The following is a 24,412-nucleotide window of genomic DNA, read 5'->3' as shown; positions in this document are numbered from 1 at the left end:
ACGTGTTCTTTTCTTGCTAATACGTTTGAGTTCTCTGTGGATTCTGGTTATTAGACCTTTATTGGAGGTATAACCTGCAAATATTTTCTCCCATTCTGAGGGCTGTCTGCTTGCTTTACTTACTATGTTCTTGGCTGTGCAGAAGCTTTTTAGTTTGATCAGGTCCCAGTAGTGTATTTTTGATACTGCTTCAATTGCCTGGGAATCCCCCTCATAAAATATTCACCCAGGCTGATTCCTTCAAGAGTTTTCCCTGCACTTTCTTCAAGTATTTTTATAGTTTCATGTCTTAAGTTTAAATCTTTGATCCAGTGAGAGTCTATCTTAGTTAATGGTGAAAGATGTGGGTCCAGTTTCAATCTTCTACAGGTTGCCAGCCAGTTCACCCAGCACCCTTTGTTAAATAGGGAATCTTTTCCCCACTGAATGTTTTAAATTGGCTTGTCAAAGATCAAATAACAGTAAGTAGCTGGATTCATCTGTTGGTTCTCTATTCTGTTCCAGACATCTACTTCTCTGTTTTTGTGCCAATATCATGCTGTTTTGATCACTATCGCTTTATAGTACAGTCTCAGGTCTGGTAGCGTGATTCCTCCTGCTGTGTTTTTATTGCTGAGTAATGTTTTGGCTATTCGAGGTTTTTTCTGATTCCATATAAAACGAAGTATTATTTTTTCAAGATCTTTAAAGTATGACAATGGAGCTTTAATAGGAATTGCATTAAAATTATGTATTGCTTTGGGTAGTATGGACATTTTAACAATGTTGATTCTTCACAGCCATGAGCATGGTATGTTTTTCCATTTGTTAACATCTTCGGCTATTTCTTTTCTTTTCTTTCTTTTTTTTTTTTTTGCCTGTTTTTTGTTTTTATTGGAGGCTCAGGTGGCACATGACAGTTCATAAAATGGCTTCAGAGGTAGGGGGTTGAAGGGAAACAAAAAATAAACTGGGTGGGAAAGAAAAACAACCAGGAGGAGGTATAAGCTGGCTGGTTCCTTCTCAGCCTGATCTAGGGGAGGGAGTTGGTGCCTGTGAACAATAAGGATGATGTCCTTCCTTCAACCCTTGATAGGGAAGTGGAAAAAAAAATAAAAAGCAAAAGGCTGTTGCTGTGGCCCTCCTGAGTCTCAAGGAAAAGGGGGAAAGCCGGTGTTTTGATGTCATGAATTATAGGAAAGGGGGGTGCTTGGTAGGGTACAGGTTGGTTGGAAAAACTGGCAGATACCAGATGGTAGTTCTGGGTGTCCTTTGAGGTGAAATCACTCCAGTATGGTGGGGGGAGGGTCCCCACTATTGATGGGGGCTGAGGTCTCTGGTACTGTGGGCTGCTGGGGGCCAAGAGGCTGCTGCCGTTGCCACTGGAAGTAAGGACGGTTTCGTGGGCACTGGGGCTTAGGCTGGGAACCATCAGTAGGGCCTTGACTGCGCTTGGTCTCACCATCCCCACCTTCTGTGGTTGGCTGTTGGGATGGCCTGGGGTGGAAAGGCCTTTGGTACCTGGGCTGAATCTGGGTGGAGGAACCCGGTCATCTCCTTGCTGTTGGTCCACCTCCAGTGGGACTGTCTCTTTGGGTTCTAACCCATCAGTGCCCTCTACAGGCTGTTGTTGATTGGGGGGCCGAGGGCCTCCCACAAACTGCCATTGGTAGAAGAAGGGTGGTGGGCGCCATCTTCTGGACCACTGCCCAGAGTCTTCAGCCTGCTCCCCTTCACTCCCAGGTTCTGTCCCCTCTGAGGGAGCCTCTGCCACCATGGGTGGTGGGGCAGCTGGGCGAGGCTGGGGGATGAATCTGTGGAACCTACGTCAGTTTGGGCATAGCGGCTGCCCTTCACTGGCACCCTCCCAGGACCAGTTACATTGGCAGCTTCTGCACCCTTCTCTCATTCCATGGCATGCTATTTCTTTTCTTAAAGTTTCATAGTTCTCTTTGTAGAGATCTTTCACATCCTTTGTTAGGTATACTCCCAAATATTTCATCTTCTTTGGCACTACTGTGAAAGGAATAGAGTCCTTGACTGTTTTTTCAGCTTGGTTATTGTTGGTATATATAAAGGCTACAGATTTATGGGTGTTGATTTTGTAGCCTGAGACATTGCTGTATTCCTTGATCACTTCTAAAAGTTTTGTAGTAGAATCCCTAGTGTTTTCCAGATATATGATCGTATCATCTGCGAAGAGTGAAAGTTTGATCTCTTCTGACCCTATGTGCATACCCTTGATCGCCTTTTCTTCCCTAATTGCAATGGCTAAAACTTCCATCACAATGTTAAAGAGCAGTGGAGACAATGGGCAACCTTGCCTGGTTCCTGATCTAAGTGGAAATGATTTCAATTTAATTTCATTCAATACGATATTGGCTGTGGGTTTGCTGTAGATGGCCTCTATTAGTTTAAGAAATGTCCCTTCTATACCAATTTTCTTAAGTGTTGTGATCATGAAGTGATGCTGGATAGTATCAAAAGCTTTTTCTGCATCAATTGAAAGAATCATATGGTCCTTATTTTTTAGTTTGTTTATATGCTGAATTATACTTATAGATTTACGTATATTGAACCAGCCTTGAGACCCTGGGATAAATCTCATTTGGTCATGGTGTATAATTTTTTTGATGTGTTGTTGGATTCTGTTTGTTAGGATCTTATTGAGTATTTCAGCATCAATATTCATTAGTGATATTGGTCTATAATTTTCTTTTCTTGTTGGGTCTTTCCCTGGTTTGGGGATCATGGTGATGTTTGCTTTGTAGAATGTGTTGGGTAATATTCCTTCTTTTTCTATATTTTGGAAGAGGTTTAGTAATATAGGTACTAGTTATGCTTTAAAGGTTTGTTAGAATTCTGAAGTAAAACCATCTGGTCCTGGGCTTTTCTTTTTAGGGAGATTTTGTATAGTTGATGCTATTTCAGAACTTGATATAGTCCTGTTCAACATTTCCACTTCATTCAGGCTAAGTCTTGGTAGGTGGCATACTTCTAGGTAGTGGTCGATTTCTTTCAGATTTTCATATTTCTGAGAGTAGAGTTTCTTGTAGTATTCGTTAAGGATTTTTTGAATTTCTGAGGGGTCTGTTGTTATTTCATTGTTACCATTTCTGATTGATGAAATTAGAGATTTTACTCTTTTTTTCCTGATTAGGTTGGCCAAATGTTTATCTATTTTATTAATCTTTTCAAAAAACCAACTTTTGTATTTATTGATCTGTTGTATAATTCTTTTATTTTTAATTTCATTTAGTTCTGCTCTGATTTTGGTTATTTCTTTTCTTCTACTGGGTTTGGGGTTGTAGTGTTCTTCCTTCTCCAGTTGCTTGAGATGTCCCATTAAGTTATTAACTTCCTCTCTTTCCGTTTTCTTGAGGAAGGCTTGCAGTGCTATAAATTTTCCTCTTAGGACTGCCTTTGCAGTATCCCAGAGGTTCTGGTAATTCATGTCTTAATTGTTGTTTTGTTCCAAAAATTTGGTGATTTCCTTCTTAATCTCATCTATAACCCATCTATCCTTCAGCATAAGGTAGTTTAGCTTCCATGTTTTTGTATGGGTATGCAGGTTCCTGTTGTTATTGAGTTCAACTTTTATTCCATGATGGTCTGAGAAGATGCAAGGAATAATTTCTATTTTTTAAAATTTGCTGAGGTTAGATTTGTGGCCTAGAATGTGGTCGATTTTGGAGTATGTTCCATGGGCTGATGAGAAGAATGTGTATTCAGTTTTGTCGGGATGAAATGTACTGTAGTTGTCTGTTACGTCCAGATGTTGAATGGTTAAGTTTAAATCTAAAATTTCTTTGCTTAGCTTCTTTTTGGAGGATCTATCCAGCACTGCTAAAGGGGTGTTAAAATCTCCAACTACTATGCAACTGGAGGAAATCAAGTTACTCAAGTCTGTTAGAGTTTCTCTTATAAACTGAGGTGCCTTCAGGTTGGGTGCATAAATATTAATAATTGAACAATCATCATATTGAGTATTACCTTTAACAAATATGAAGTGTCCGTCCTTATCCTTCCTCATTTCAGTTGGTTTAAAGCCTATTGCATCTGCAAATAGGATTGCAATGCCTGCTGTTTCCTCCTTTCTATTTGCCTGGAGTATAGATGACCATGCCTTCACCTTGAGTCTATATTTGTCTTTTAACGTAAGATGCAATTCTTGTTTGCAGCTGATATCTGGCTTGAGTTTTTGTATCCGGTCAGCCAAGCTGTGCCTCTTTAGAGGACAATTTAAACCATTCACATTATTTGAGAATATTGATAAGCCTTTCAAGAGTCCGGTGGACATTTTTAATCCTTTTGCAACTGTGGAAGTTGGAATTTAATCAAAAGTTTCTGTGTGCGTTTACTTTTGTTGTGGAGGATTACGCTGGTCTTTATGGAGGATAGGTCTGAGAATACCCTGGAGAGCTGGTTTAGTTATGGCAAATTTCTTCAACATATGAATGTCATTGAAGTATTTAATTTTTCTGTCATAAATAAAACTCATTTTAGCTGGGTACAGTATCCTGGGTTGAAAGTTATTTTGTTTTAGGAAATTAAAAGTCGATGACCATCCTCTTCTAGCTTGAAAGGTTTCAGCAGAGAGATCTGCAGGTATTCTAATATTCTTGCCCTTGTAGGTGATGGTTTTGTTTCATCTGACTGCTTTCAGAATTTTTTCCTTCATATTAACTTTAGTGAAATTGATTATGATGTGTCTGGGGGATGTCTTATTTGGGGTGAGTCATGCTGGAGTTCTGAAACTGCCTGCTATTTGAATTTCAGAATGTCTTGGCATGTCTGGAATGTTTTCCTTCATAATCTCATGGAGAAGAGACTCTGTGCCTTGTGAAACCACTTCATCACTTTCCGGGATCCCTATAAGACAAATATTATTTTTCTTTGAATTATCCCAGAGCTCTCTGAGAGAGTGATCTGTTTTTGCCCTCCACTTCTCTTCCACTTTGAGAGTTTTGGGAGTGTTCAAAAGCTTTGTCTTCAATGTCAGAAATCCTTTCTTCTGCTTGCTCCATTCTGTTACTGAGGGATTCTACTGTGTTTCTGAGATCTTTGAGGGCTGCAACTTCTTGTCTCAATGTGTCAAAATCTTTGGTCATTTGGTCTTTGAATTCGTTGAATTCTTGAAATATCTTTTGGGTTATTGCTTGGAATTCTAATTCGATCTTATTTACTATTCAGATTCTGAATTCGATTTCTGACATCTCAGCTATTTGTTTGTGCATGGGATCTTGTGGTGTGTCTGCCCCATTGATCCTTGGGGGCGTTGATCTACTCTGATTATTCATATTGCCAGAGTTTTTTGTTGATTTCATCTCATGATTGTTTTTCACCATTTCCTCTGGCTGTTCTCAGAGTTGGGGAGGTGTCTCTCCAAGATTAGACCCCAGTGGGATCACTCTATTGTTGCTGGATCTTTGTAGGGAGTGACCCTGCATAGTTCCTCTGGGGCTGCCTGTGCCGGGGAGTTCTGGTTGGGGAAGCAGCTCCAGAGTGTCTGGATGAGATTTATATGAGGAGGACAGAGCAGGCACTAGGCATCCCACTGATCTGCTGTAGGTCAGCTCCACGCATCCCCAGTTGCCAGAGTCAGGGCACCTGTCCAGCATTTCCTTTTTTTTTTAAACAAATAAACTTAACCACCTGGAATGTTTTTAGTTCCTTTTCCTCATTTAGTGGGATTGTCTGCCAAAACAATCTGATAACATTTTTAGTTGGCTTTTCTCCGATTCCCATTCTATCTCTGACAAATAATTGGGTTAGGCTGTGTTCTAATGGAACTACATATAATCATGCATGGACTCCGTTCAGGTCCTGTGGAGTTCCTTCCTCTCTGTATTCAATCTATTTCTAGATCTATGTTGAAGGCTGCACCTGAGGACATGCAGTTGGCACAAACTCTGGGATTTTGACTGCCCAGACATCTCTAATTGGAAAAAAAAACTTAAATAAAGCTGTGGTCACAACCAGCTAGGACTGATGAACCAAAACTGTCTGCCAGGGATGAGAAGTTGTATTGTCATCTACTATCTAGTTCAGCCATAAGTGCTCAAAAGCAAGATGAGATGTGGGATTTTGATGTTCTGTTTGTTGGGCTTTCTACACAAGGCACTAGAAGAGTTTATCTAGTGATTTCATAGTGAGAATCACATTGTGATGTTTAGTCAGGGGTGGGGAAACCATGGCCTGCTAAATTCTTAAGTGTGGCCTTTAGACTGAATACTAATTTTATAGGACAAATCCTTTTATTAAAACTTTAGGCTGTTGGTTGTAAGGAAAGCAATATGAGGCTTCAGAAGTAGTTGCAGAAGAGAAAGAAGCACTTGTATTGTTTTTGGTTCATAGATCATATGATGTACAGATATGAGCTTCAAAGGCATTTTAGTGACAGTGGGAAGCCCATCCTGCCAATATCAAGCCCCTTCTCCCTGCTGCTCCCCTTCCTTTAGGATCCAGCTGCCTCACTGGGGCATTGTTCAACCTTCAAGCACCTAATCAGTCTTTGAAATAAGCAGCTCCCTGAACATACCCTACTAGAGATGAATTACATTGACACGTACTCAGACATTGATTCAACTATTCATTCAACAGATATTATTGAATACGTCCCATCTGATACGTTGCTAGGAACACAAAACAGAATGAGAAGTGGCCCCTGACAATAAAGGATCCTTTGCTTCCTCTTATACATACTGTTTATCTTTGAAGAACTTTTCTCTGTGCCAGGTTATATGGTGAACACTTTATAACTCTACAGTTACTCATTTGCTTAACAATATTTGCTCAGGGTTTGGTCTGTGCTAGGCATTGTGCTGAGCACAAAGATGAAGTGGTAGGTACCGAGCTATAGATGGTCTCTGGTGTTGTAGATACTATGGTCTATTGGGGAAGGCAGGAAAATAAGCAAGCAGCTATAATATGGGGTATTTTAACTTTTGAAATTCATTTTGGTCACTCAGCATTTGCCTCACTTTTTGTACTGGGAAATCCCTTTCCTTATCAATCTGAGAGTGATCAAAGACCTTCTCCAACTGTAAAAACTAATAAGCTGGGTATTTTCTCCTAGCATCTCTTGCAGCTATATCATCGGCATGTGGCACAGGTTTTTCTAAGCAGACATCTTGCTAGACTTTGAGCAGGACCCTGGTACCTCAAGGAGGGGACCAGGCACTTTATTTTTCTGATGGGGGCTAGGATGGAGGACTGCATTTTTCTTATCAAAATCTCTTAAAAACATAGTTTTAGGTATTTTTTCATGTGCTTTCTTCAGCTTTCCTAGGGATGCTGGAGCCCTTTGTTATTATTTTAACAACCCCTTGTCTTTTTGGCTCAGTTTGAACGACTTTCTGTTGTGCAAACTAGGTATCCTGATGGTGTGTACTGTGACATGGAAAAAAGCTGGGTATGGTCCATCAGTGTGTAGTAACCACTCACTTCCTAAACCAAGTCACATCTACATTTGCATCTTAAAGACTAGTAGGAATTATCTGGGGTACCCAGAGTATTCTATGTTCTTCATCTCAGGGGTAATTAAATGGATATTGTCTTTATATTAAGACATTTTTTCTTACACTTAATACCCTTCTGTATTCCCCAGAAGTAACCACCATGCTGGTTTTGACCTTTGTATAAAAGGAATAATATGGTACTATTTTTACGTGTCTAGCTTCTTTAGCTCAACACGAAGTTTGTAAGATTCATGTATTTCATATCTGCCTTGTTTGTTTGCATTGCTATATAGTATTAATTATAAAGATTTATTTACCTCTATTATAGTTTAATGGACTGTGATTAATTTCAGTTTATGGCAATTACAAATCATGTTGCTAAGGACATTATCACACATTATTTTTTTCTGCATGTGTGATTAAATTTGATAGACATACACCTAAGAGTAGAATTGCTAGGTCATAGAACATATGTCATTCAACCTAAGTAGATAATATCAGATCATTTTCAAAAATTATTTTACCAATTTAAGTTTACACCTACAACTTAAGAAGTTTTTAGTTTCTCTACATCCTCTGCAACATTTGGTACAGTGAATCTATTTAACATTAGCCATTCTGGTGGGTACAGTGCTGCTCCCTTGTGATTTTAATTTGCATTCGCACATTTATTGGCCATTTCTGTGGACTATTTATCAGATGACCTCTAATTGGTATCTATTTTAGGGTTCAGTGCTTTAAGGATGAATGCATATGTTTTCCAAAGATAGTGTGTTCTTTATCCAACTCCCCAAGTTCATGTTTTTTTATTACTTCTTTCATATGTATACTCTCTAGATTTGTGGGGTTCTGTTCTTTTTCATAAAATGGCTCTCTTGGGGTAAACTTTCTATATGTAGAGTCGGTTCAATAAATGTAGAAATAGTGCAAGAAAAGCCCCTGAAGGCCTTTGCCTGGGTTGCTAATGGTCCCTTAGATATCACTGGGTGAACATTGGCCTAAACAATATTTGTATTTTCCCACACATTTACTGGGCAAAAGTCTCAATGGACATGTTACTGTGAATTTACGACACTCTTTGAGGGGTTTGGGTTAGTTCTGTAATAAAAATTCTGGCATATGGAGACTTATGTCTGGTTCCCACACATTTAAGGCTAGAAAGCGCATAGCTACATTTTCTTAAGGTCAGCTAACTGATTTCTCTAAAGATAAAAGGCACCTTCTGATTGAAGGCTTGCTCTGAAAATATTCTTGGCAAAGGATTTCCAAGTTCCATTCTCCTGAGATGATCAAATTGAGTTATGTTTTGTCTGTTGTTTTGACAAACTCACTTTGGCAGGGACATGGGTACATTGCCAGCCTTTCTGCTGTAATTTTAAGATTTTGTAATCGGAGGTAAGGAGACAATTTCAATCAGTGAAAACGTTTAGTCAGAATAAAAACTAAGGTACAAATAAACATTAACAACCAATCATAGAAACTATAGCCTTGCTTTGGGGTTTTGCCAAAAGTTGCTTAGGCTTATAGGTTTTCAAGTCAGGTTAAGTCCATACCGCTGTTATTTTTATCCTCAAATTGTAAGAGGCTGATAAGATTCTAGCCCATTGCACCAATGTCATAATGACCACAGTACCCTGAAGATACAAACTATCCACAACCCTTTGAGCAAAACCCTTTGTATTAGCCAAGGTTTTGGTTGTAAGCAACAGACAGTGACTACAGTTATCTTAAGGAAAGGGAGATTTTTCTAGAGAATATGAAGAGCTTATTATAGACTCAGAGGGAAGCTAGGGGACCAGACTTGAAAAATGGGCCAGAATCAAGAGAGCTGCAGAAGGCTGAGCATGAAGGACCACCACGGTGGTCACATGGCAGGAAGGCCAGCCTGTAGCTATGCTGGACCCATCTGAGTCCTTTTTCCCGGGGAAGTGCATCTTGTGCAGTGACACGTGGTGATGGGTCCTTGTTGGACTTGATTCATCTCGTGGCAGCACTTGGATGAATAAATTCTCTTTGATTTCTACTGTCCCCAGGCTGGAGTTCTCCTGATTTCTACCCTTTCCTGTGCATGTTGATATTGCTTCTATGGACTTAGTGATTCACCTAGTATTCTTTCAATGAATGCTTTTTATCACTGTTAGCCAGAGTTTTCTCTTACTTACAACCTCCAAACTCTAGAGAGTTGCTAATTATGGTAGATGAGTTCTGCCATAGGAAGGATGAGGGAGAAAATATCTTTTTGTTTTAAGTAAAGACTCATGCAGTTCGAAAAACAGATTCTGAAATTGGCCTAATTCATGTATCCATCATGTGATTCACCCCCCCCCCCTCGAATCATATGATAGATGAGCAGACTACTTTAGGCATGGTCCTTCTTCAAAAGATATTACATTAATGGTTTTGAAACTAGGGTCTCACAGCTCTCTGGATTTGTAGGAATTACATAAGAGATTACTGAAAGATGATGAAGATAGAGTTTCCTCTTGCCACTAACTTATCAGAGCCGCTCTGCTATGATTTATTTTATATTCTGAAATTATATTTAACATTTATTCTTAAACTTGGGCTTGACATTGCAAAATCATTACACTAAGCCATCATACCATTAACTCATACCATCATACTCATTTTAACTCATTATTTTATTTAGAGGAAAGAAACCAATACTAGATTCTTACTGAATTGCAGGTACTGGAACACACCTCACTGATGGAATTCCGTTTTACCCTTACAATCACTAAAGTCACCTGCAGGCCAATTAGTCCTTCACCACATTTATTTGTTTTATCACATTTATTAATAGATTTTTTTCTCTTCTTCCTCGTAAATTTTGCCATAGTTCATCTATTTTATTAGCTTCTCAAACATCTGGACTTAGGTTGGGTTGATCCTCATTACTGTTTTTCTTTTTTTTTTTTTTTTTGAAATTTTCTTAAATTTGTTCTTATCTTTACAATTTCCTTTCTGCTGCTTGCTTGAATTGACTATTATTCTTTTTTCAGTTTTTCGAGCTGAACACTTAGCTCATTGGCTTTCAATTTTCCTCCTGTTTGATGTATGTTTTTAATGTGATACATTCCTCTCCAAGTAGAGCTTTTGGTCTGTGTATATGGTACATATGAGTGGTTTCTTGCTCAGTTATTTCTAAATATTTTTCATTTGCTTCCTTATTTTTACTAGCAGCAGAGTGTTTTGAAATTTCCAAATGTATGTATTTGGAAGGACAACTGTGTGCTTTTGTTTAGTTCTAATTTTATCATACTCTTGGCAGAGAACTTAGTCTATATGATCTATTAAGCTCTTTGATATTTGTTGAGACTGCTTTGTTAATTCGTGTACACTACTGAATTTGGAAAAGTCTGTGTTGTAAGTTATACTGCTTTGATTTAGAGTTTTCTGTATCATTATGTTTTATGTATGTCTCTTGTAAAGTATGAAGCTCATTTGGTTTTTCTGAATGAAATTCTGAGAACCTCTACATTTTAACTGGCAGCTTTTATTCATTTACATTGGTATGATTACTAATATATTCAGATTTATTTCTATGACCTTCCTTTGACCTTTCTCTTTATCTTGAGTTTTTATTGTTTTTTTTTTGTTTGTTTTGTTTTTGTTGTTGTTTTTTTTTTTTGATTGTTTTATTTCCTGGCTTCTGTTAGACTGGTTGAGAGTTGTATAGATTTATGGCAGCAGAAGGATTTGTGCCCTGTTCTCCATTGTGCTGGTATGAGAGGTCCCCTAACTTGAGCATGTGCCAGTCCACAGGGCAGGGGTGGGGGAGTGGCTCTTCCCAAGTGCCACTCATATTTCTTTGTACAACCTTCTCAAACTGCCACAGGAAAGTTATTTTGTTTAGTTGTTTCTTTGTTGGTTTGCCCATTCATTCTTTCATTTATTCACCTACTATTGACTAAGGGCCTGATATACACCAGGTTCTGTACTAAGTGCTGCATGATTAATATTCAATAAAATAGATGAGGTTTCTGTCCTCACACAGCTTATAGTCTAGGAGGGGAGTTAGTGTGTACATATGTGCATAATTTGAAAATTTTATTATGGGCTATAAAGCAAATAATTTGGGAGCAGCTAGAGAAAACAATGGAATAGGGCTTACTTCAATATGTTGCCTTGGCTTTTGAAAAAGATAAATAAAAAATTAAAGTACATGGCTGAATATGGTGGTACATGACTGTAGTTTCAGCAACCCAAGAAGCTAGGCTGGGAGGTTCGTTTAAGCCCAGGAATTCAAGGCCAGCCTGGGTAACATAGAAAGATCTTGTTTCCAAAATAAATAAATACATAAATAAAAATAAATTAAGAAAAAGCATATGCAGGGTAGGGGATATCAGTAGAGTCTGATAATTGTCCCCTGATGTACATTATTCCCTTCTGCCTTAGCAATATAATTCCAAATTTTATCTAGGCCTAGAGACCATTCAGAATAAACATTTGTACTTGACAGCCTTCCTTAAAGCTGGATGTGACCATATGACTAGACTCTGGTCAATGGAATGTAAATGGAAGTGGTGTGTGCGACATCTGGAAGGTATCCTTAAGGGAAAGATGGTGCCTTGTTTTTTCTTCTCCTTCCAGTGCCTACAAGGAGGCTATGACAACTGACAGAGATATCTTGGATTATGATGTGAACTTGAGATCATGGCCATGAATAATAGAGCATCCAGACAGTAGAATTCTGAGTAACTGGAAAAGTTACTCAGCAGCCCAGTTGGGTTGCAGCCCAGTCCTGTATTACTTACCTAGAATTTTCCATGGAAAAGAAATACATGTCTATATTTTTCAACTACTGATACCTTGGGTTTTGGTAAACATACAGCCATGGGCATTCTAGGCCCATGGAAAATAATTTCTTAGGGCAGTGACTCCCTTGAACTTCAGTACTCAAAAAAAAAAAATAAATAAAATAAAGAAAATAAAAGAAAAGACAGAAAGAAAAGAAAAGAAAAAATCACCTGGATTGCTGGCTAAGACACAAAGACATAAGCTTTTGGATCACACCACCAGAAATTCTGTTTAGTAGGTTAGGACTAGGACTTGAGAATTTGCATTTCCTATCACCTCCCTGATGACACAGAAGGTTGTTGGACCACACATTGAAAAACACTGGCTTAGGAGTCTGGGGCAGAAAAGTTGGGTACATTCAAGGAATAGAAGTAAGGCTAGTTTTAGAGAACAGTGGGTGCTGTGGGATCAGAGTGGCAAGGTAGACAGGGGCCAGATTTTGACAGGCTTAGTAGGTCAGAAAAAGATATATTTTTCTAATCATGGTGGGAAACGATTGAAGAATGTTGAGTAGAGGAGTAATGAGATCTGATTTAAGCTTTATAAGGTCACCCTCTACTACCCAGAGACTGGAACACAGAGGACTAGGATGATCTATTAGCAGTCAAGGTAAGAGACCCTGGAGGCTTGGTTCAGAATTGCGGCAATGCAAATGGATTAGAGATATATTTTGAAAATAGAAATAACAAGCACCTTGCTGATGGCTTCTATGTGTGGAATAAAGAATGAGAAGAAACCAAGCATGATCTTCAGGTTTTTTTAAGCAAATGGGTGGAACCTTCGCAAGATATGCTGAGAGACTCCTGAATCGCCAACCACAAGCCAGAATTAGGGATGGGAGTCCAGCACTCCCATTTGTGGCAAATGGCACTTTCCAAAGATGCCAATCGTTTGGATTACCCTTCCAGCCTAAGCTATTCACTGCAATTGCCCAACAGGCCTCTGGGGTGGGCCAGCCCCACCCACTTGACATGTCTTCCTAAGCACTTGTGCCTCAGATGTGGTTCAGAATTATTCTGTCTATTTTCCAGTGATAACCTCCAGTGCATGTGTGTGTGTGTGTGTATCTTCCTTTTGGCAGAGTGAACTATGATTTCTTAGTCACAAGGCACAATGAGCTCTCAGAATCCTACAGTTCTAGAGGTATTTGGCTGTCTTTCTTGGCCAATGTGTACAAATGGCTTGTTTTCCAGAACATTTCAATTATAATTTGCCTCACTATGGAATGACTTTTATAAGAAGATGCATTAAGCTTTCTTTGGCTTTAACTCCTATAATTTCTTCTTGCTTCTAGAATAACGTCCTAAATCCTTAACAAGGCCCAGTAGGATCTGACCCTACCTCGTCCTCCAGCCTCATCTTGGCTACCCTTCTGCACTCTCTTTCCACTTTAGCTATACTGAATTGCCCTCAGTGTACCCCCCTCAGCTTGCTTTCTCCTGCCTTGAGGTCTTTGCACAAGCTATTCACTATTTTTAGAAAGCCTTTCCCCTTGGTATCCTAGCCAACTCCCACATACTTAGGATTAAACTTGAATAAGTAGTATTTATTCATGAATACTTTTCTGTGTATCCCTCTTCACTTCTCGACCTTTTGGCTAAGATCAAGTGTATCTGTCTCCCTCAGTCCCTTTCCTAGATGTGGGTAGACTTCCGTATTAAATGCTCCTGAGGATTCTCAAACAATTATTTTGCTAATTTATCTTAATTTAATTACCTATAGTTTCTAGTTTATTATTTGTCTTCTCTAGGGGACTGTAAATACTATGAGACAGGAATTGTGCCTGCTCAGTTCCCCTGTGTACATCCCTAGTGTTTATTCGGCTTCCTGGTATACAGAAGGTGCTCAGTAAGTACTGCTTGATTTCAACAATTGGGATACATTCATTCTTTCATCCTAGGAGAAACCATGATAGGCTTTTAACAGCTTAGATTACTTGAAAATTCAAATTCACACACTCATCATATTTATAGGCTTATGTATTTGGTAGGCAATGTAACACAGCTTCTTAAATTTCCATTATGCTATTTTTAGTTATTTAGTTATTTCCAATAACTTCAAAGTTAGTTTGGACTTTTAAACAACTCTATCTGCCCACAAAATATTCCTCTGCTTTATTCTTTAATCAATTTCAATACAGGTTCTGTTATGTTCAAAATTTCTTTCTCTCATTCCTATTTTTCCTTTCTTCACTGTGAGTACTTATGGACCTTATTTTGAATTTTTGTCTGCAGTCAAAACACCATTGACTCCAAAATACTGTCCCCTACTTCAAAAGAACAATAAGGAGCATTCTAAAAGATACCCACCCATTCTGTGGCTATTTTTCAGCTCCCTAGATGAAAGTTAACTGCCTCTATCTTCAGATTGTAAAATTCCTTTAGCTGGGAGGTTTTCTGCTTTGTGCACTTTTATGACATTTTGTAAGCATTAATGACATGCTGCAGCATTTTGTAGAGTACCATAACAGAGAATTATATATTAGAGAAAAATTAAGGCCATCAAACCTATAATCAGGCCTTAGGAGAACTGCTGAATGTCTTAAGTGTGTTTTAGATTTCTATAAAATTTGGCTTGACATTTATATGAGATTCCAAATTGTTTTTATTTCTCTCATCTTGATGATCACCCCAACTCATGTACTCTGGTTTTCCATTTTGCAGGAGAAATAAAAAAAAATTACAGATGAAGTCCAAACTGGTAATGCCAAGAGCAGACTTTGCTTTCTGGGTCTGTTTAATAAAGCAAAGAGAGAAATACCTTTAATTACCAAATCTTCCAAAATCCTTGACACAATTAAAATGTAATTATCAACTAATATCTCATACTTATGACAAAGAGAGAACTAAAAGAAATTAATATAGTAAATGGCTAGTGACAAGTCCTCCAATTGGCCCTTTATTGGTAGTTTTTACTCATGCTCACAACATTCCTGAAGAAAAGGGATTATTTCCATGCAGAGGGTAAGAAAATAGGGTCAGAAATCTGCTAACTTGTTTTAGGTCTTATAGTTAGAAAACTCAGAGGCTGAGATTAAACCTAGAGCTGAATGGTTCATTCTTTGTCTTCTGACTAAGACCTGAATGACTCGGACCAGGTGTCTGCCCTCATGGATTTTAAATTCCAGTGTGGGGTGAAGAGGTAAACACGTGGACAAGATGGCTCCACAGAGCTGGATGCAGGGAAATTGGCCAAAGTCAAGATGATTGAGGGGTAGGGTGGGAGGGTGATTTCATATTCGTTTAAACAATCATTTAAATCTTTTTTATTGTGGAAATTTCAAATGCACAAAGTAGCAAAAACAGAAAAACAAATCCCCATGTAACCTCAGTCTTCTCCGCGAATGTCAACCCATGGCCAATCTAATTTCTTTTATATCCCCCAGTTCTGTCTGATTTATTTCATTTACAAGTATTTCAATGAATATTTCCAAAAGATAAACTTTTTTTTTCTTTTTCTAGACAATCACACCACCATGATTTCATCTAAAAATGAGTAATTAATTTACGGTATTAATTTAGGTTTGGGGTTTGAGGAAAAACCTATTGGAAGGGGTATGTTTTGACAAGACTGGAGGGACAAAAGGTGCCAGCCATGAGAATATATAAGGACTGTACTAAATTGTGCTTGTTTTTAAACCAATTTATTAGTTTATTAGCTATAGGGAAAAATAACCAGATTTCTCAAAATCAATTTTGGTTACTCCCTGTACAATAGTAAGAAGAAAATTGATTTTTCTAAGGAATAGAAAATCTATGTTTTTGATCCAAGATGTGTTGAAGTTTTTCCTTCTTCTGATCACAGATGAATGTAGCTGATGATGGGGGAGGGGACTTGCTCCAAAGGTGCAACATAAGGCCACAAATAGAAAGCTCAATCAATGCCAGGACAAAGCCAGCTCTGACCCCTGTGAATCTTCTTTGCAGAATTGTTGCTGAGGGTCTGCAGCTGGCTGGACTGGACGTTCTTGCTGCCTGGCTTTTTCATTATTTCTCTTTTGAAAATACACTTAACCGATCTGGAACCCGGAGACCAAAGATACTCTTAGAAACCGTTGGATTACCTCATCCCACTCCGAGGAGTATCCTGTGCTTACTTGTTCCTTCCTGGATGAAGCTCAGCTGAACACAGGAGCCGCACTAATGTTCCTCGCCGACATTTCAGTCCAACGGCTCCAGGCAGGCATGTCGCCAAGCCCTCCTCTGCCCATTTGAAATTCAAATCCCTTGAATAAGCCTCAGTGCCACCTTTGTCCAGAAACCTCAAAAACCCCAGTTCGTGTAGATCTGCCTTGAAATTATAAAGGGACATATGACTGCGTAGGAAGATAAATTGTGTTGAAATAACATCCAGAGTGGGTGTTAAATAAATTCAGGAAAACCAAGACATTCACTGTTAAGCCGAGACTCTGTCCTCAACTCACCTCCCAGGCAAGAAGTGGGTGAAGAGCCACATGCCAGGAGTCCACACTCCTTCACTTGCTACCCACTCATTTTCTATGGCAATTTGTACTTAAAAATAATCTAATTTACCAACTTTTTGTAGCCTTTGAGCTCCTGTTCCAGCATCTGGAGAGGTGTTCTCAGAATCTTAGCTTAGGAAATTTTTAGTTAAGATGAGAGAAACTTGGGTCTACTTTCTAGTTCAGCAACGTATTTGCTGTGTGAACTTGGCAAATCACTCAATCATTCCGCACTTTATTTTCCACATCTGCAAAAAGGGAATATTCAGATTTGGATCATCAGGTTATTATGAGGACGAAATAAGAGGTATGGGAAGATGCTTTGAGGGGTAAAATGTAAGCTTTAAAAAATAGGAATGCTCCTAAGAGCGATGTAACTGTGCTTTGGGACTGAGAAGGGATTTGTCGGAAGCCTGTGGACCAATTGGATTTAAAAGAAATTCAGTAGACATCTACTCTGTGTTTACCATGCTTTCCCTGGCACCAAGGAATTTTCAGGGGTGGGGAGACAAGAAACACACAAAGAAAATGACCGGACAGCGCTCACCAAACAGTGTATCCCTGAGCAAGGTTAATGTTTCCAAGCTGAGTTTCCCTATTAATTAAATGGGAACAGTAATCAGATCTACTTCATGGAATTCTTGTGATGGTTCAAAGAGATAGGATGGGTAAAGCATTTAGCACAGTGTCTGACATACAGAAAACTCCTTAAATTTTATCCGCTTCTAAAAAGACAATTTACATTTTTCTTCCTCCATAAAGGCAATAAAGTCCTGATATTCTTTTCTCTCTATTACCTTTATGAAAAGTGTTTTGTTTGTTTATTTGTTTGTTTCCTGTCTGTCATAGGAGCTAGAAAGATTTCGCAGCAGTTTGGGGAGGGAATGGAATGAGATCCCATGGTAGTTAGGAGCCCTATTAAGATGTGATTTTAATGTTTTCTGAGCTGAAGGCAGGGGAAATCTGAGAAAGGTGAAATATGAAGGAGTAAGAACTCAGAGGAGGCAAAAGGGACCAAGATCAAGAACACAGGACTTGGTGACATGCCTCCACCCCACGTGCTGTCATCTCCTTCCCCTGGACGAAGGCAGACAGCACCTTTCCACACAGCAGCCTTTCCCACAGAGCAAGCCCTGTGCGGGTCCTTGCCATTGGTTTACACACTAACAACCAGGTGTTCCCTTTAGAGATGTAGGAATTAGTCTCCCTTGGGTAGAGCATGGCTTTTTTTCAGCAATAGGAGCTAAGGAATAGAAGGGTGGGGGTGAATATAGTGAATAATTTCAGGATGGAAATGACCTGATCATTTCAACTGCCTATTGAGTATAGGAATCTAGCTTCTGACTTGAGCACACAAGACAGTAATGGGGCAGTGGGAGTGAAAGAAAAGAGAGGAGACTGAGACCAGTCTCCACAGAATAATGATGGCTAGTATTTATTGAGCAATTATTATACGTATTAGGCGGTATGCCCTCTGCTAGGAGCTTTGTGTACCTTTTTTCATTCAGTCCTCCCCATAACCCCATATAGTTAGTCGCAATAGTATCTCCATCTTACAGATGAGGAAACTGAGTTTCGGTAGCCTCGCATTAAGTAGGAGTACATTTGAAGTAGGCAGCATGATGCGGGAGCCCAAGGACTATGCTAAACAGAGAATTTAAAATATATTCAGGAAAGAAGTAGATAAAACCTAATAAATTGGAGAGTATGATGGTTTTCATTCAAACCCAGGGCTTACTTCATTAAATAATTCTTAAAAATATATTCTTGTGGCTATCAAAACTGAGAAAAATTGGGACCACTTCTTTGGCACAAATTTGGGACAAGAAGTTTTACAGATATCCTTGTTTGATTAAAAAAACAAAAACAGAATTCTGTTTGTGTCTGACAGAGAATTAATTGGAAATGCTATAATGAAAAGTTTTCTATTTCAATACTAATATCCTCTTTAAAGTTACCTGCTGATTGTTGGCACACAGAACAATAGAATCAATGTGTGTGTGTGTGTGTGTGTATGTATGCGTGTGTGTGTGTGTGTGTGTGCCTTCCTGCTAGTATCGTGTTGTTCAGGCATTGTGCTAAACACAGCTGGAAATTACACAAAGAATCATCTAGCCAGAAAGCAGCTAAGTGATTGCTTAGAATGGTTTGGTTGTCATATTATATTTCTTTGATTCATTCTTATTTTTGCTTTCAAGTTTCATTCCATTTAGTGGACTGAAAGGGGAGCTTATTTATTCCTCATAAGATAGGAGGACTTTATAATCACATGTTATTTTTTAACATACAAATGTCTCAGATTTCCAAAAGAAACACACTACCAATGTAATATCACTCTACACCCACATATAAAGAAGACTATTTACTGATAGATTGTGCCTTTCAAAACCGTTCCTTTTCCCATTTAATAGTACATAGCATTCAGGCAATCACATGTTTATTTATTATATAATACTTGCCTTTTAGGATTTTCTTTTTTTTGCTTCATGTTCCTTATCAGTGGCAATTATAATCAATTACTTGTGGAAAAGATGGAAGTCCTACTTCATGATATGATGACACATAGTTGATACAGTCTTTCTGTTTAGAATTGAACACAGCCCTGGTCTTAGCTTTCTTTAAGTGCCAAGAAAAGGCTCCAGGGCTAGAACTTAGATGAATAAAGCATATTTTTTTCTTAGCCTCCTTTCCTAAATACTTTAACTTTTAGAAATAATACTGGTTAGCCAATGAAAACACTTCTTTGATAAAGGCTAAGAATTTAAGATAAAAAACAGCTGGGCAGGTTTTTTTTTTTTTCAAATATAAAAGGAAACAACTTTGAACTATATAGACAATGTCCCTTAAACCCAAACAGATGTGGTTTAATCTTGTTTTTGATCCTCTTGTAGATTTTTACGAAAATGCCTGCATATGCATAGAAATGATGACTTTCAGATGTTTGAACATAATTTGTCTCTGTTAGAATATCACCTTGGTACATAGATCATGTACACCAAATACCCCGAGCCTTTGAACAGGGACAGCAGGGTACCAGGGAGAATTTATGACGGTCTTTTGGTTTGGTCCAACAGGTCTTTAAGAAACCAAAGGGGAGGAAGAAAGCAATGGTGTCCACGTAATGTCATTTTCAAAACAAAAAAGTCACATGTGTTCTCCATGACTTTAGTAAATCATGGTGATGGTTTCAGATCCTCATACTTACAAATGCTTTTAAGATGAATAATATCACATGAACAGACTGAAAAGTCTGAAAACAACACACAGGGTTGATTTTGCACCCTTCTGTGTCTCTGTTGATGAGCACCCACATATCATAAGATACCCTCATGTATTAGAGCTTTCCCATCTCAATGCCAGGAGGAAAAAATACCACTGGAAGAAAACTATTTTAAAACAAGAAATGTCATCAGTCAGACTGTGAAGTTGCCTACTAAGATACACTCAAATCCAATTTCAACTTCAAAGGTTATTAGAGTTTTTGCCTCAGGCATTAGCCGAAAGGTTGAAGAAAGAGTTGTGCAGATAGAAATTTTATACAGATTTTTCCTTTTCTCCTCCCCCCACTAGAATGAATATAGTGGCGGACAGAAGAGGAAGAGTGTATGAAACATGTGGAGAGACTTAAGATAACTAATGGGTATCAAAAGGAAGGAGAACTCTGGGGGCAGAGGGTGCTAGTAACTAACACTCAGACCATCAGATGACCTTGGGAAAGTCCGTGGACAGCACTGTTCCAATTTAGCTGTTTCTTCAAGGCTCCTCCTCTTTAGTTTCTATAATTTTCTCCTTGTTTGTAGCCCTTGAGAAAATTCAAAAGGCCACATCTGGAGTAGGAGGAAATGAGATACTTATATTTGTTGGCAAAATTTTGCAAAAAAGAAGTGTGTGTGTGTGTGTGTGTGTGTGGCATTAAGGGGGGAGTGAACAGGAGGGAAGGTGAGGTGGATGAGGGCAGCTGTGGTGGGTCTGTGCTTGAGTCATTGGGAAACTAGCCCAATGGCTCCAATCAAAACACAAAAGAAGGATCCAATTTATAAGTGGTCAAACATTTTCTAGAGCTCTGCTGGCTCTCTAGCAACAGACTATTGTTCTGTGTAATGTCTCACCCCATCAAAACCCTCCCCAGGGCATCAGCATAATGTGAGGTCATTCCTTGCCACAATCTAATCTACAACAATAATCTGGCATTATAGACGGATGCCTATTATTTCAAAAATGCAGCTCTGTTTATACTGCTGGAGTCTCTACGTCCTCTTCACTACCCATTTGCACTGTCCGGATGTGTTTCCTGATCTCTGTGTGAGGAAATTGCCTCGACTCAACATGACTCAAAAAAAAAAATATGAGAGTCCAATGCATGGTGTTGTCATGATTCCTGTGCCGGGGGCTTCATGAATGATGCCTCCCACCAAGAATGATAGTAGCCGCCAAAGGACAGAGGAGGTGGGCACTGGCCTGACCACAGAGCAGTGAGTCAGAGTTTCAGGAGGTGCGTGGAAATCTTAGGAAGTAAGACGAGATTGAATGCCTTCATCAGGGATGCTTGGGTCCTGCTCACAGAGGGCGAGGAACTAGAGGCCTTACAGCCACCTTTCGCGAATGACCTTAGGTGTGAAAAATGGGGAAAGGAGCCTAAAAGTGTTGCATGTGTCTCGCTAGAAGGCAGCTGAGAAAGATGGATAAAAGGCTTAGGATTCGGGACCACAGAACTGGGTGCTAGGACTGGAACTTGTTAACTATGTGAGTTAGACAAATCATTTCCACTTTCTTTTACAGACTTTGTGTGAGATGAAAAGGTTCGATGCCTCTTATGGGTCCTTCCGACTGGGAAATGGTCTGACAGTCTTCTGACTCTGCTTACAATTCTACAAATGCATACGGTTAGTAGACTATTTTATCTGTACACATGGCAGCAAGAGAAGGAGTAGGGGAGTGGAAAGGGAGACAGAGACGAAGACCATGAAAGAACAAACACAAATGAAGCAGTGCTGGTCGTTTTGGCACATGTTCAAGTCTATGAAGTGACTTAGGAGAGACAGGAATCTTCCTCCTCCACATTTGGCCTCGGACCCCACAGTCTGAGCAACTCATCCTGCTGAGAAACATCCTGGTATTTAAACAGACTCACATGAAACATTACAATGTTTTTTAAATTTTTATTAATAAAAATAAATGTTTATTTTTCCTATAACACCAGTTCCTGACATAAGCCAAATACTCCAATAAATAGTCAACCAAGGTGTCGCCCATCGGCCGTGATGCTGGAGGAAAACCTTGGGCCATGCTCAATAAAAGAGACATGTTTGTCTCCAAAGTGATGTCTGTCTAAAGAATCTCCCAGGGCAATGGAAACTTTATGTTTTATTACCTCATGTCCCTATTGTAGAAATGTGGAAATGCTGCACTCACTGGATACGTCTTTTGGTGTGGAGGGAATCTGCTGAATTTAGGGAGCATATTAAAGAGACCCACCAAGCCGCTATGATGTGGGTAAGATCAGTAAGTCAGTTCTCATCTTAGAGTCTCTGTGCAGAAGGCGATGACCATAATACAGATAACGAATTTATGCTGAGGGCCTTCTCTGTGTGAAGTACCAGGTAGAACATTTTACACATATTCTTTTCTTTTTCACAACAATCTCATGATTTATTCAATAACTGGATTATTTCATTGCCCACTTACTGTATGCCAGGTATCCTCCTGGGTTCCAGGGAGATAGCAGCAAATACAAACTATACAAAGTTTCTGCTGTCATGAAGTTAAATTCTGATAGGGGAGAGAGATGACAAATATATATGATGTCGGGTGGTAATAAGCCCTACAGAGGAAGGCACGAGGCGATGCCAGAAGGAAAGGGGGGTTGCCTTTTGAGTAGGGCGGTGAGAAAGGCCTCCGGGGAGGTGGAAGAAGGAGGAGAGTGAGCCCTGTGCCACAGCAGAGAAAGAGCAGGGTCATCCCTTCTACAGATGGGGAAACCGGCCTCCCAGTCCCTTATTTAATAACAGGTGATGATCTCATTGTTCCAACACAACCTCTGTTTCATATTATGAAAATGGTACTGGTCACAAGTTGCCTGTAACTATAAGAGGCCAGCCGGTCTCATTGAAACATAAAAACGGCAGGCATCTCTGAACTCACCATTGCTTAATCTATGTATAGCCCTATCTGGCTGATTTCTTCCCACTCTACTGAATGAATGGAATGTCAAGTTGCACGGGGATGATATGAAAAAGCTGTAAGTTTTCCTGGTTGTTTTTACTCTTTCTCTTACTTACCCTTGAACCTCAGGCCAGGAAAACAGCCAATGGAAGAGGGTTCCCAGCAGTGTTCCTGGAAGGCCAGGGTATGCCTCAAAGAGGCTGTAGGGTCTTCTGTGTCAGACGACAGGGAGGGTCAGTGGTTGGAACGCCAGGCTGCTGACCCTTGCTTTAGCCAGAGCAGCCGTAACTCTGTCTTACAGGTTGAGGCTCTGAGATTTCTGGGACCAGCACAAAAGTTGATAATACTGTGAATGCTATGGCTCCTTGTGAACAGTAAATAAATACGTTTTCTGAGCCATCTTAAAAATTTGTATTTAATTGCAGAATTTCTTAAAAAGTTTCTGGTACAATAAAAAGCATAGGTATTAACTTTCAAGCTTTGAAAAATAAATGTTTTGTGTAAGTGTCCTACTGGATAAAAACATCAGCTGGTCCCAAGAACTTTTAGCCACCTCTGATCAAAGATTTGGGAAAGCCTTGAGGGGAGATCACTACGTGACTACACTTTTCTCTCTCTTTTTTCTTGAGAGATGTAATGAACCCACATACTTTATCCATTTATGTACACATGTGTACATGGCCTAGAGGTTTATTAATTTTTTTGACAAGTCTTTTTCTTTAACACAAAGATTGAGTGAGGAGGTGTTCCTCCTTCCATTGTAAAAATGTCTAATTTTCATACCAATAAAATTAGAAGTCTTTTTTTTTTTTTTTTTTGGCCGGGGCTAGGTTTGAACCTGCCACCTCTGGCATATGGGACCGGTGCCCTACTCCTTAAGCCACAGGCGCCGCCCAGAAGTCTTACCCATTAGGTGAATAAATTAAAGGAAGAACTAGTAAGAAAGGTTGAAAGCTAGAACTTGGTGTCTGATCCATGTTTAATAGGAAAACTATTTCCTCATAATTACATTGTGTGTTGCTGTTTGGTGTCATCAGCTGTGCATCTGTGGTGATTGTGGGGTGTGCGGGTGTGTGTGTATTGCGGGGGGTCTCTGAGAAGCAAGACCTTTCTGTCTCCCAGGTTTTTCCTAGAGGCCTGTTAGAGCAGGAACAGTAATTATTCTCCCCCGTACATTTACTCTTTGCTCCTGAATGAGCCCCTCACTGCCTTTTGGAAGGTCATGTGGCTGCCAGTTAAAAATAGTAGAAATGCTTTCCAGTAGCTAAGAGGCCTTGTGACTAAGCTGTGAGGGGTTGCTGTGGCCAATGGAGCAAGAGCCATCCCCTTAAATGCAATTAGTTTTCCCTTTCTTTCTTTCTGTTTTTTTAAATAGTCTCACTCTGTTGCCCTGAGTAGAGTGCTCGGACATCATTGTAGCTCACAGCTACCTCAAGCTCTTGGGCTCAAGTGATCCTCTTGCCTCAGCTTCCCCAGTAGCTGGGACTACAAGCGCCTGCCACAGCACCCAGCTATTTTTAGAAACAGGGTCTCACTCTTGTTCAGGCTG

The 24,412-nt window shown here is 39.4% G+C and overlaps 1 pseudogene across 1 annotated transcript; it reads right to left on the bottom strand.

The window, feature by feature from the left end:
* Window positions 1–851: 851 nt before the first annotated feature.
* Window positions 852–1,893, bottom strand: LOC128592232 (Y-box-binding protein 2-like; annotated as a pseudogene). Its single transcript, XR_008381808.1, has one exon. The product of XR_008381808.1 is annotated as a Y-box-binding protein 2-like (transcript).
* Window positions 1,894–24,412: the final 22,519 nt, after the last annotated feature.

This window comes from Nycticebus coucang, chromosome 8 (genome assembly GCF_027406575.1).
Source record: "Nycticebus coucang isolate mNycCou1 chromosome 8, mNycCou1.pri, whole genome shotgun sequence".
NCBI classification, from domain to species: domain Eukaryota; kingdom Metazoa; phylum Chordata; class Mammalia; order Primates; family Lorisidae; genus Nycticebus; species Nycticebus coucang.
The sequence above is the reverse complement of the archived record's forward strand: the minus strand, read 5'-3'. Positions and strand labels throughout refer to the sequence as shown.